This window comes from Haematobia irritans, chromosome 5 (genome assembly GCF_050003625.1).
Source record: "Haematobia irritans isolate KBUSLIRL chromosome 5, ASM5000362v1, whole genome shotgun sequence".
Lineage (NCBI taxonomy): Eukaryota > Metazoa > Arthropoda > Insecta > Diptera > Muscidae > Haematobia > Haematobia irritans.
This window is the reverse complement of record NC_134401.1, coordinates 9,462,193-9,473,981: the sequence shown is the minus strand read 5'-3', so window position 1 is coordinate 9,473,981 and position 11,789 is coordinate 9,462,193.

Genomic DNA, 11,789 nt, shown 5'->3' with positions numbered 1-11,789 from the left:
CTATAGAAATAAAATTTTGACAAAATTTTCTATATAAATAAAATTTTGACAAAATTTTCGATAGAAATAAAAATTTTGAATAGAAATTAAGATTTTACAAAATTTTCTATCGAAGTAAAAAAATTTTTGAAAAAAATGTAACTTTCAAATGATATTAAGTTAATTTGGAAAAATGGTCCGCTGGTACGAATTTTGGTCCAATTTTGGAAAAATGATGGGCCAAAATAAAAACTCATTGTGACAACACTGTTACCTAATTAAGTTGTTTATGAATATAGGCAGGAGATTTGATATTCCAGCCTAATAGAAAGGCGTTTTTTTACATATATCGATAAGAATACCTAGAACTGAACCAACTTTGTTGGTGATAATCGTTAGAAATTTATACAAAAAATAGCAAAACAATACCGTATTTCTCACATTTAAAATAAACGCTGTCATTCGACTGGATTTCGAAATGGTTTGAATTTCTTCCATGCCAAGCTAATAAAAAAGACATTATTTCTTTTGATAATAATGAATTTCTTTTATAATTTTGTATGGGCTAAGAACTAGAGAGAGAGCGAGTATATTGAGTTTGTCACACTTAAACACTCTTTTTGTTTATATCTTGAATTTTAAATCTTCTCTAGGTGTTGAATGCAAAGGCTGGTGAATTTTCTCTCCAAGTTACTAACAAGAGAAATCACGTTTTTTTCTCTCTATACTTGAAGAATCATTGAACATAAGAGCTAACATCTTGAGTATTAAAGGAAATTCTATTGTGTTAAAAGAATTTTTAATCTCTTTGATATTTTCCCAAATCCTTTGAACTTTCCTATCAAATTTTCGTTATCTAATCACCAATAATTATCTTAGAAACTTATTGAGTTATGTTTACAAATTTGAATGGAGCACTGATTGGCGAAAGGGATTTTTTTTTCAAGAAAACAAAAAATCCCTGGATAAAAATCTTCTTTAAAAAAATCAATTTTATCTAAAGAAAATATGATACATTTGTGTGTATCTGTTTTCGGAAAAAAACTTAATTAAATCTCATCTATATTATTATTGTTATTTATGTTTAAAATAGCATGCTTAAAATATATCTACAAATTGTAAACCAAAAAATATCTATATATAGAAAATTTAGCTTAATACAAAATTCTTTGTAAAATTACAGCACAAGTTATCTGACACAAAAAAGGGAATATTGTAGTTTAGTATTTAAGGCAATTGATTTAGAAATAATAAGGTAAAGGAAATTTTAGATAATTATCAATGATTTATTTTAAGGTTTTTGAAACAAAATTTTTGAATGGCTGCAAAATTTTTGTTGATAAAAACCCATAGAGAAATTTTCAAGGAATATAGCGGAAAGGAAACAAAAGCAAGAATATTTCAATGAATATTCCATAAAGGAAAAAATGCAAATGTTTGGGAAAAAATTTGTATTATTATACTTTTTTTAAATTATTGATAAAAATTTCTTTCTTTTAAAGAAAACTATATAGAAATTCACAATAGATTCAAGCTGTAATTGATACTTCTCAAAATTATGGTGTAAATCAACTTCATAAATATTGAGAAATGTAGAGATCTTATTCTATTTAGATAATATTCCTAATTTTTTGTTTGTGAAGAGACTTTATTAATTTGGCTGATGTAATGAAATCCCTTCAAAGACAAAAAACTAAAAAAAAAATCCTTTTGATTTATTTCAACTTAATAATTGATTTTTTTAAAGAGATACAGTAAATAACAGATATAAGAAACTCGGAAAAAACACAAAATTTTTCTATTATAAACAATAAATTTTTATAAGAAAAATAGTATTTGCTTATAGGAGATGATCTTATATCAGTTACATGCTGTACTCTATATTAATATTGGGAAATATATTTACAAAATATATTTTTTTTTATAAACACTTATAAAATTAATTCCATTAATATTTTACTTCTTTACATCTTCGTAAATATTTTTTATGGCTAAAAAATTATTTTAGAAAATGTGAAGAGGCAATACCTTTTTAAAATATTCTCTTACAGCTCGTTTTATCATTAAATGATAAACCAGAAAGATATATACAAAATATTAAAAAAATCTAAAATCAGATACAAGGTTTTGGATTTTATTTAAAAAAATGTCTAAGAAAAATATTATTGTATTACCTTAATATTTTGTTAGCAACTAAAAAAATAGTAAAATATTACCAATTCTTGCAATTCAATAGGATATGAGATTAGTATTTAAATTTTGGAAAAAATATATGAAATATTATATTATCTTTTAAATCGATGATACAGAAAGATCTAAAAAATTCTAAAATTAGATTTTATTAAACAAAAAAATATAGAAGAAAAATATTAAAGTAATACCATAATATTTTCTTTTACATTTTTTTTTTGTTGAAAAAAGCAAAATGTTTCTAATAATTTCAATATACTAGGATGTGAGATCAATATTTAAATTTTTGAAAAAAAATTGGGAAATATTGTATTTACCTTTAAATCGTAGATACAGAAAGCTTAAAAAAAATATTATAAAAACCTAAATCCGATAAATATAAACAATCAAAATATATTGGAATAAAAAAATTAAAAAAATATATAATTGCATTACGTAAATATTTCATTGAATATATATTTTTTTTTAATTTATTAATATTTTCAATTGAATGGAAAATAAGATCAATATTTAAATTTTACAAAAAAATGGGAAATAGTGTATTTAATTATATAATTTTCCTATTTTATTTTACAATAATTTTTATTTTTATGAAATTAATTAAATATTTTTTCGATAATATTATTTTATTTTTATATAAATTCAAACTGACTTTTTAATAGGAAATTTATTTTTTTTTATTTGATTTTATTAAGAATGAAAATTGTATATTGACTAATATATTGTTCAAAATTGTATATATTTTATAAGAAATTAACTTTTATTGTCATACGGAATATTTTCCATATTTTATTTTTAGGCAAAAATTCCTTAAATTTTTTTTTTCTATATAATTTTAATTTTGAAAGATTATTTTTGTTTGTTTTTGAAATTAAAGGAATTGTCAGCTATTTCGCAACTAACCTTTTATTTTTATGGTATTACTCATTTAATTTTAATTATATAATTTTCCCATTTTATTTTTATTGAATATTTAATTATTTTTATATATAACACTCAATAATAGCAAAAATATTTTTTTTACGAAAAATTTTATTAAGAATGTAAATTTTATATTGTCCAATATATTATTCAAAATTTTATATATTTTATAAAAAATGGACTTTTAATGTCAAACATAATACTTTCAATATTTAATTTTTTAATTTAATTTTTTTTTAAATTGAAAAAATTTCCAGCTTTTTCGAAAAAAAAAACTTTTTATTTTTATGGTATTACTTATATAATTTTTTATATATCATTATTTTTTTTATAAAGTAAGTCTTTTTTAATTGAAAAAATTGCCAGCTATTTCGAAAAAAAACTTTTTTTATGGTATTACTCATTTAATTTTTTATATAGTACGATTTTATTTTTTAATGAAAATTTTATTTTGAACAATATATTGTAAAAATTTTATCTTTAAAAGAAAATTAATTTTAACAGTCATACAGAATATTTTCAATTATATAAGGCGCAACCTGTTTAATTTTTGTACTTTTATAATATTTTAATATTTTATTTAGCAACTTAAAAAAAAATAAAAAATTTAACCAATATCTTCTATTCAATGAAATATAAGGTCATTATTTAAATTTTTGAAAAAAAAAATTTTTCGAAAAAAACTTTTTTATTTTTATGGTATTACTCATATAATTATTTATATATCAAAATTTTTTTATAATGTAAGTCGTTTTTAATTGAAAAAATTGCCAGCTATTTCGAAAAAAAAACTTTTTATTTTTATGTTATTACTCATTTAATTCTTTATATAATACGATTTTATTTTTATATAAATGCAAAGTGAGCCTTTTTTAATTTTTTATCAAAAACTCTATTAAGAATGAAAATTTTATTTTGAACAATATATTGTAAAAATTTTATCTTTAAAAGAAAATTAACTTTAACAGTCATACAGAATATTTTCAATTATATAAGGCACAACCTGTTTAATTTTTGTACTTTTATAAAATTTTAATAGATTATTTTATTAAAATTAAAAAAGTTTCTGGGTGCTCCCATTTTTTTTAAATTATTTAATAATTTTCTTTAAAAAAATAAAATAGTACTATTTACTATTTTATTTTTATATAAATCTCAAGTCTGCCGTTTAATATTAAAAAAATAGTTTTTAAAGAATTCTATTAAGAATGCAAATTTCAGGTTGCTCAAATTAGTTTTTTTGCAGAAAATACATACATGCAGAATATTTTCAATATTTTAGTTTTATAATTACAATTTTAATTTTAATAGTTTAATTTAAAACAAAATCCCAGCAATTTCCAAACAATTTCCTCAGGGAAAAATTCATTAATTTCATATCGTATTTCAATAAATAAAATATTTTTAATTACTTAACAACATTTACTCAAATCATTGCTATATTTAATCTTGAATTTCCTTTGCCCAAATAATTTAAGAATTAGCAAAATAAATCAAGAGAAAAAAAAATATATTTCTCAAATTTCAGAAAATCTTTGATATTCTTAGGTTTTAAGTTTTTTCGAATATTTATATGTATAAATTGAAAATAATTTCTCAAACACAATTTAACCATGTTTACTGTAAATTTTGGGGTTAAATTATGCAAAACCAAAGTTGAAAAGCAAACATTTGTAGTTGAAGGCAGGTATTTTCATAAAAGTTAATGTGACAAAAATCGAAAAATGATATGTGTATATATGAAAACATAGCTGAAATACTTGCTGAGCAGATTAAAAAAAAAAACATAATAAATAAATATATATCCTTAATAAATATTATATAATAAATTATATAGCTAAAAATGTTGATGTTTGAAATATTTATTATAAAAAAAGTATAAAAGCCAAGAATTGCCACAAAAATGCAATCATTTAATATTATTATAATACAAAATAACAAAAAAACACATCTCATATACATATATCTTAAAAATAAAATATTTATATATTAATAAAAAAACAAATCAAAAAGCTTATGTACAGGGTAATAAATGAACTAACCCAAATAATTATAATATGTAAATGTCCTTAAATAGGAGACAACTTTGTAAAGGGGTTGTTTATATTCAAAAAAAAGTTTAAAAGGTTTTCATCTACCATTTGAAATGTTGAAATTTTCTCTAAATAACATATATATATAGAAGAAAATATAAACAAAATTTAAATACATATATATCTTAGCATAGTCTTATATTGCAAACATGGCGTTTTGTGAGTATTATTGTGTGAATTAGACAATATAAGTGGAAATATATTTAATGAAAAAAGAATCAAATAAAATATAGCAAGAAATATACCTACAAATATCCTTATATAAATTACTCTTATATAAAAAAAATTAATTATGTTATATCCTAAAATTATCTTAAATGTCTAAACTATTCTTATTGCACATCGCACATATTCAATGAAGATGAAAAAAAGCTGGTATGGGGTCAAACACACTATTCACTGATATATTAAAATACCAAAGGAAATCTTAAATCTATTTCCATATTCATATAAACATAACAATAAATATATATTAAAAAAAATTAATTTATAAGAATCTTTGTGACCATAACATAACAAAATTTATAATCTTATAAAACAAAATATTTCCTTAAATAAAAAAAGAAAAATCTAAATTGTTTTGCATTTTGAGCATAATAGTCAAAATATACTAAACGTAAATAAAAAATAGAAAAACAAAAATTATTAAAAATTTTGAAAAATCAATCTTTAAAACTTTGAAAATAATTACAATGGGAGAAACCACTTTGACGTTATATATGCATTATTAAAAAAAAAATAATAATAATTAAAAAAAATATATATTTAAAAATCCTACACATGCTAAACAATGGAAAATCCCCTTTCCCCAAAAAATATAATATATACACACAAAAAAAAACAAAAACTAAATAAATAAAAAAAAATAAAATAAATAAAAGTTTGTCCATGTACTTTATGTATTTCTCCCTTTCCAATAATATACAAGAAATCCATAGTTTTAAGTATTTATGACATATATTCTTAAAAAAAAACAAAAACAAAAACCAAATACTATACGTACATTGAAACTTAAAAATTTTGGATTATTATACCAAAAGATATGATATCCAATATGCATAACTATTTAAATATATAATTAGTTGCATAAATATAATTATTGTAATATGACGATACAATTTAAATACGAAAAATGATGATATAACACACACAAGTTGTTGGTGAATAAAACTGAGCTACACTCTAAATTTACAAAGATGTTTTATTTCATGATTCATCCAGGTAATATACAAGAAGCCTTTTGTAAAAAAATTGATTTTTCTGGAGCTTTTTCATTATTTTCTTGCAAGAATTTTCGATAGTTTTTAATTATAATTTTTTTTATATAACCTATTTTTAGCCATATTTTTGCCATACCCAGCGATGCCAACTCCTGAGGGGCAAAAAGTACCAAACGTATATTAAAAATTCCAACTTAGCTGTTCCCACCACAATAAGCACTAAATTTGGTGCTAAAAGCACCAGATTGGCATCACTATTCACTCTCCACAATTTGTAGAGATTCTCTTAAGCCGATTGCTTAAATTAGGAGAGCGTATATCCAGAGAGAACAAAAACACAAGAGGACGAAAATTTCTCAAAAACAAAAACAACAAATGTCAACCATATAGATTCGCACAATGCCCGTGGCGATGGTATTACCAACGTTGCGGTCGACGGGCTGTTTTGATAAATTGTTTATAAAGGCATCGGCAGTTATAATTTCAAATTGTCTGCCAAAAAATTTAATAGAATGAAAAGATTTATATAAAAAACATTTGTTATTACAAAGTAGGTTCTAAATCCTATTTTCACTACTGTGGTATCACAATGGACTGAATAGTCTAAGTGAGCCTGAAATCTCGGGTTGCCACTATACCTAACCTAACCTAACGTTTCGTAAAGCCTGCAGATAACTGAACTGGGTGACGCCGACGCAAACTGTATGATATTTGAGAGAAGCGCCGACAAAAACTGAATGGTATTAGACAAATTTTCCTCATGACTGCCTACTGACGCAGTTTCGCTTCACAGTTTCGTCCATTTGTCTTTTTATTCTCTCTGGTATATAAAAAGTAATTTATTACTTAACACAATACTTTTATTAAAAATAATGTGAGACAGAAAAGACTAGTAAGATTTAGAGGTTGAAATCAAAATCGAAAAGTGGACTTATCGACTTTTTTAAAACTTGCAAAATTGAATGCAAAAATGTCGTCAATCAAACTCAATACTGTTCAAGTTGGAGAAGAAGCACCAAAAGCCCTAAATGAAAACGCCAGAAATCACCAAATTGGTGCGTTTTTTTTTAATGGCACTAAAAAGGCAATTTGGTGCTTTTTAGAAATCAAGAAGCATTAAATTTGGTGCTAAAAGCACCAGATTGGCACCACTGCTCACTCTCCACAATTTGTAGAGACTCCCTCAAGCCGGTTGCTTAAATTAGGAGAGCGGATATCAACCAACCAGCGTTGCCAAAACGAAATTTTATTTTGGACCAAATTTTTTCCATGATCAGACCAAAATGCATTAAAAAGTAATTTATTACTTAACACAATAATTTTACTAAAAATAATGTGAGACAGAAAGGACTAGTAAGATTTAGAGGTTGAAATCAAAATCGAAAAGTGGACTTTTTGACTTTTTTAAATTTGCAAAATTGACTTTTGCAAAAAGTCGACTTTTCAAAATTTTAACTTTTTCAATATTTGGAAAAATACATTTTTTGGAGGCTCGAATTTGGTTTACATTGGTGTAGGCCTCATGAAGACCAAACTCCCAATTTAACTTCCCAGCAAACAAAATTTGGAAGTACTTCCAAAGGAACAACTTTAAAAGCACTTCCAAAAATGTGCTCCCAAAGTTGTTCTTTATTTTAACTCTCAGGAAGTTCTTTTGATTCAATTTTCTATAACTTGCCTTTTTTCATATTTGTAAAGGGTAATTTTTACTTTTTTTGTTTCAAATAAGTTAAAAAAGTGTAAGGATTAATAAAATGGTACCATTTTTTTTAATTTTTTTTTCGAAAAAAATGCTAAATCTATTCTAGAAAATTTGCGAATTTTTGAAAATATTTGAGGTCAAGCGTTTCAGATAAGCGTTAGAATGCACAAAACCATAAAAAAATTTTAAAAATTATTTATTTATCAAAATATCACAAAATATTTTAATTTACATCCAAAACACTGCATTCGAATCGTGGCTTAAGAAGTGATGCATATTCAGTGCAACAGCTGTTGGAATGGTGGACATCCGTCCTATGACAAGCCCATGTTAAATTCATCACTTCCAGACACAAAAATAAAATTTTCACTACTTTTTTGGCGGCGCTTTTTTTACTGGGTTCTATATACAATAGAATTCGGAAGTTTCCTCCGAATTTCTGTAGTATGTTTGTATGCATAATTTGATGGGTGTGGTGTGATTGATAGTGACGTGGGTGGTCAGTATGGAAGAGACTGAGTGTGTAAAAAATTAAAACACTAGAAAAATGGATAAATTTGATCAAATTCTTGAAAATGGAACAAAATGACCGTTTTACATTTGGTCCGACCACCCGACCAAATTGAGAAATTTATTATTTATTATTAAATTATTTATTATTAAAGTTTTTTTTGGCCAATTTTGGTCCGATCGAACCAAGAAGGCAACGCTGCAACCAACTAACTCGTGAGCAAATGGAAACGGAAACTTACTCTCCAAAATTTGTAGAGACTCTCTTAAGCCTTTTGATTAAATGAGGAGAGTGGATGTCAACCAATTGACTCGTAAGCAAATGGAAACGGAAACTCATTCTCCAAAATTTGTAGAGACTCTCATAAACTCGGATATCAATCAATTGACTCGTAATCATGAGAAATAATTTATAGAAATTCTCTTAAACCTTACTCAATGACATGGCAAATTTGCACATGTGAAATGTGTATTGAAAATCACCAAACTAATGTAAAAATCGTACACATCCAATAAAAAGCTGGGACTTTATTAGAAATTAGAATATTATTTGAAAGAAATGAACCATGTATGTAACACAACATAAAAAATATTTTACTGCTAAATATTACTCAAGTACAAGTACTCTTTATAATAATAAATGTTTAAACCTACTTACCTTTATACACTGAAATTATGGTAATCTGTATTGTATGGGAGTCTGTATTGAATTTAGCTAGCTCCTTAGTAATTGTTAGTAAATTGAATAACACTGATATTCACACACACACACACACACACTATTGAGATCAAGTACACAAGAATAAAATAAGTTTTCCAAAACTAAATGCATACATAAAACGATTGAAGCAGAACTACCGCAACACCGTAACGACAACCGAACACCGAAAGAACACGAAACGAACTAAAAAACTTAGTTTGCAAAACAAACTAATAGGCCTGTTGAGTAGAGGTCATCAATTATGTTAACTCGTAAACGCAAATAGAAACGGTAACTCACTCTCCACAATTTGTAGAGACTCTCTTAAGACTGCTGTTTAAATTAGGAGATCGGATGTTAAGTAACTGACTCGTGAGCCAGGGTTGATAAAGTTGACACTTTTGTGCTTTTTTTGATACATTTCGACCGCCAAAAGCACCGTGGCACGACCGCGAGTCATTTGGTACTTTTTCATCACAATTACTCTATATAGAGTTATTCTGCTCTAAATGTAAACGTTTCTCACATATCAACTCAACTCTAAAAATTATAAAAAGCGGACATTGAAGAAATATACATATTCTCAAATTAGGATATTTTAGTTTTTATTACAGGATCTCAACATTTTTGAGAGGAATATTGTCTATACCACATTCGTTTGGTAGATTTTGCAGAGAGATACTTCTTTGTGGCAAAATTTTCTATAGAAATAAAATTTTGAAAAAATTGTCTATAGAAATTTTTAACATCTTTTATAGATATAATATTTTGACAAAATTTTCTTCTTCTTAGAAATAAAATTTTGACAAAATTTTCTATAGAAATTAAATGTTTACAAAATTTTCAATAGAAATAAAAATTTGGCATAATTTTTTTATAGAAATAAAATTCTGACAAAATTTTCTATAGAAGCAACATTTTGACAACATTTTCGCTGAAATAAAATTTTCTGCAGAAATAAAAAAAAATTGACAAAATTTTCTGCAGAAATAAAATTTTGACAAAATGTTCTACAGAATTAAAATTTTGCCAAAAACCAAAAAAAAATTGTCCAAATCGGACTAGATTTTAATATACGTATACTTTTACAATAGCCTTTAAATTTGATATTATGTAATTTTAGTACCTTTTGGCTTCGAAAAGTACATTTTTAGTACTTTTTCGTCAACATAATTTATTATCCCTGTCGTGACCAAATGGAAATGGAAACTCACTCACCACAATTTGATGCTAAAGGTAAGTACAGTTGAAGCTCGGTTTTTATGAACGATATATTGTCAGGCCCGTTCGTTATTTACAAAAAAATCGTTAAATCGAACGGAAATTTTGGAGGTTAAATTATATAAAATACAAAAAAAAAAATGAAGTAATCACTGATAAATAACGACTGATCTACGTCAATAGTCTAGCTCTGCGCTCTAACTTACTTTTTTCAATTGTACACTTTTTTCCACTTGCTCTATATATATTTTTAAAGGAGTGAAGCGGCACATGTAGTGCCCATAGTATCATCATCCTTAAAATACATCTTACATACAACATCAGCCACTGCTCCTATTCGGCTATAAGAAGGAGCTCCCTTATCATAGATCTAAACATAGAATAGGGCAGCACTCATTGATAAGTGAAAAGTAAAACAACTGTGGTATCACAATGGACTTTATAGCTCGAAATGTCGGACCTAACCTAATCTATCCTAGCTACCCGGTTATTGAAATTCAGTGAAGTCGTATTTTTTCTTATTCGTAAAATCGAATGTAAATTTTGTACATTCATTCGTTATTTAGAATACTCAATGTTAAGAATTTGGACATTCATTAAATTGGATTTTCGTTAAATAGGTTATTCGTTAAACAGAGCTTCAACTTTACTATGTTCGCTTTTCGAGTTGAAATTTTGGCGGTACTTTATTAAAACAGTTCAATATAAAGCAGATAAATTAACTCAATTGATGGGCAGTTTCTTGGTCCTCTAAATTTCGGCAAGACATTATGGAAATAGTTTTGTTTTCATTGATAATTTTGATTATTTATTGTCGTGAGGCCATAGATTTAGTGTCATAGGAAAAAATTTTGTTGGACTAAGGTCAACTTGTCTTTAATAATTCTGAAAAATTCTTCAAATTTAACGAAATTGTCTTTAATAAAAGTCCTATTTTTTCTGTGTGCATTTACAACATCGATTTTTAAAATATTATCACCTATACATCTATGTTAACAAGTATCCGTCTACCGTTATTCGCTATGGTTGTGTTTACACATATCTATGCATTAAATGCATCAATAAACCACTAACAACAAACACTTGTCGATTGTTGTGTTTGTTTTTGTTTTAGTCAGAGTGCATTTGCGTGGCAAATCTTCCAAGAGGGTATGATTTTGTGCTCTCGGTGAATTTGCAAAACCTTTGTACTGTTTGGAGAGTTACCTATTTTGCGTTCTCTATTGAGAGAGTTTCTTGCAATTTTGGAGAGA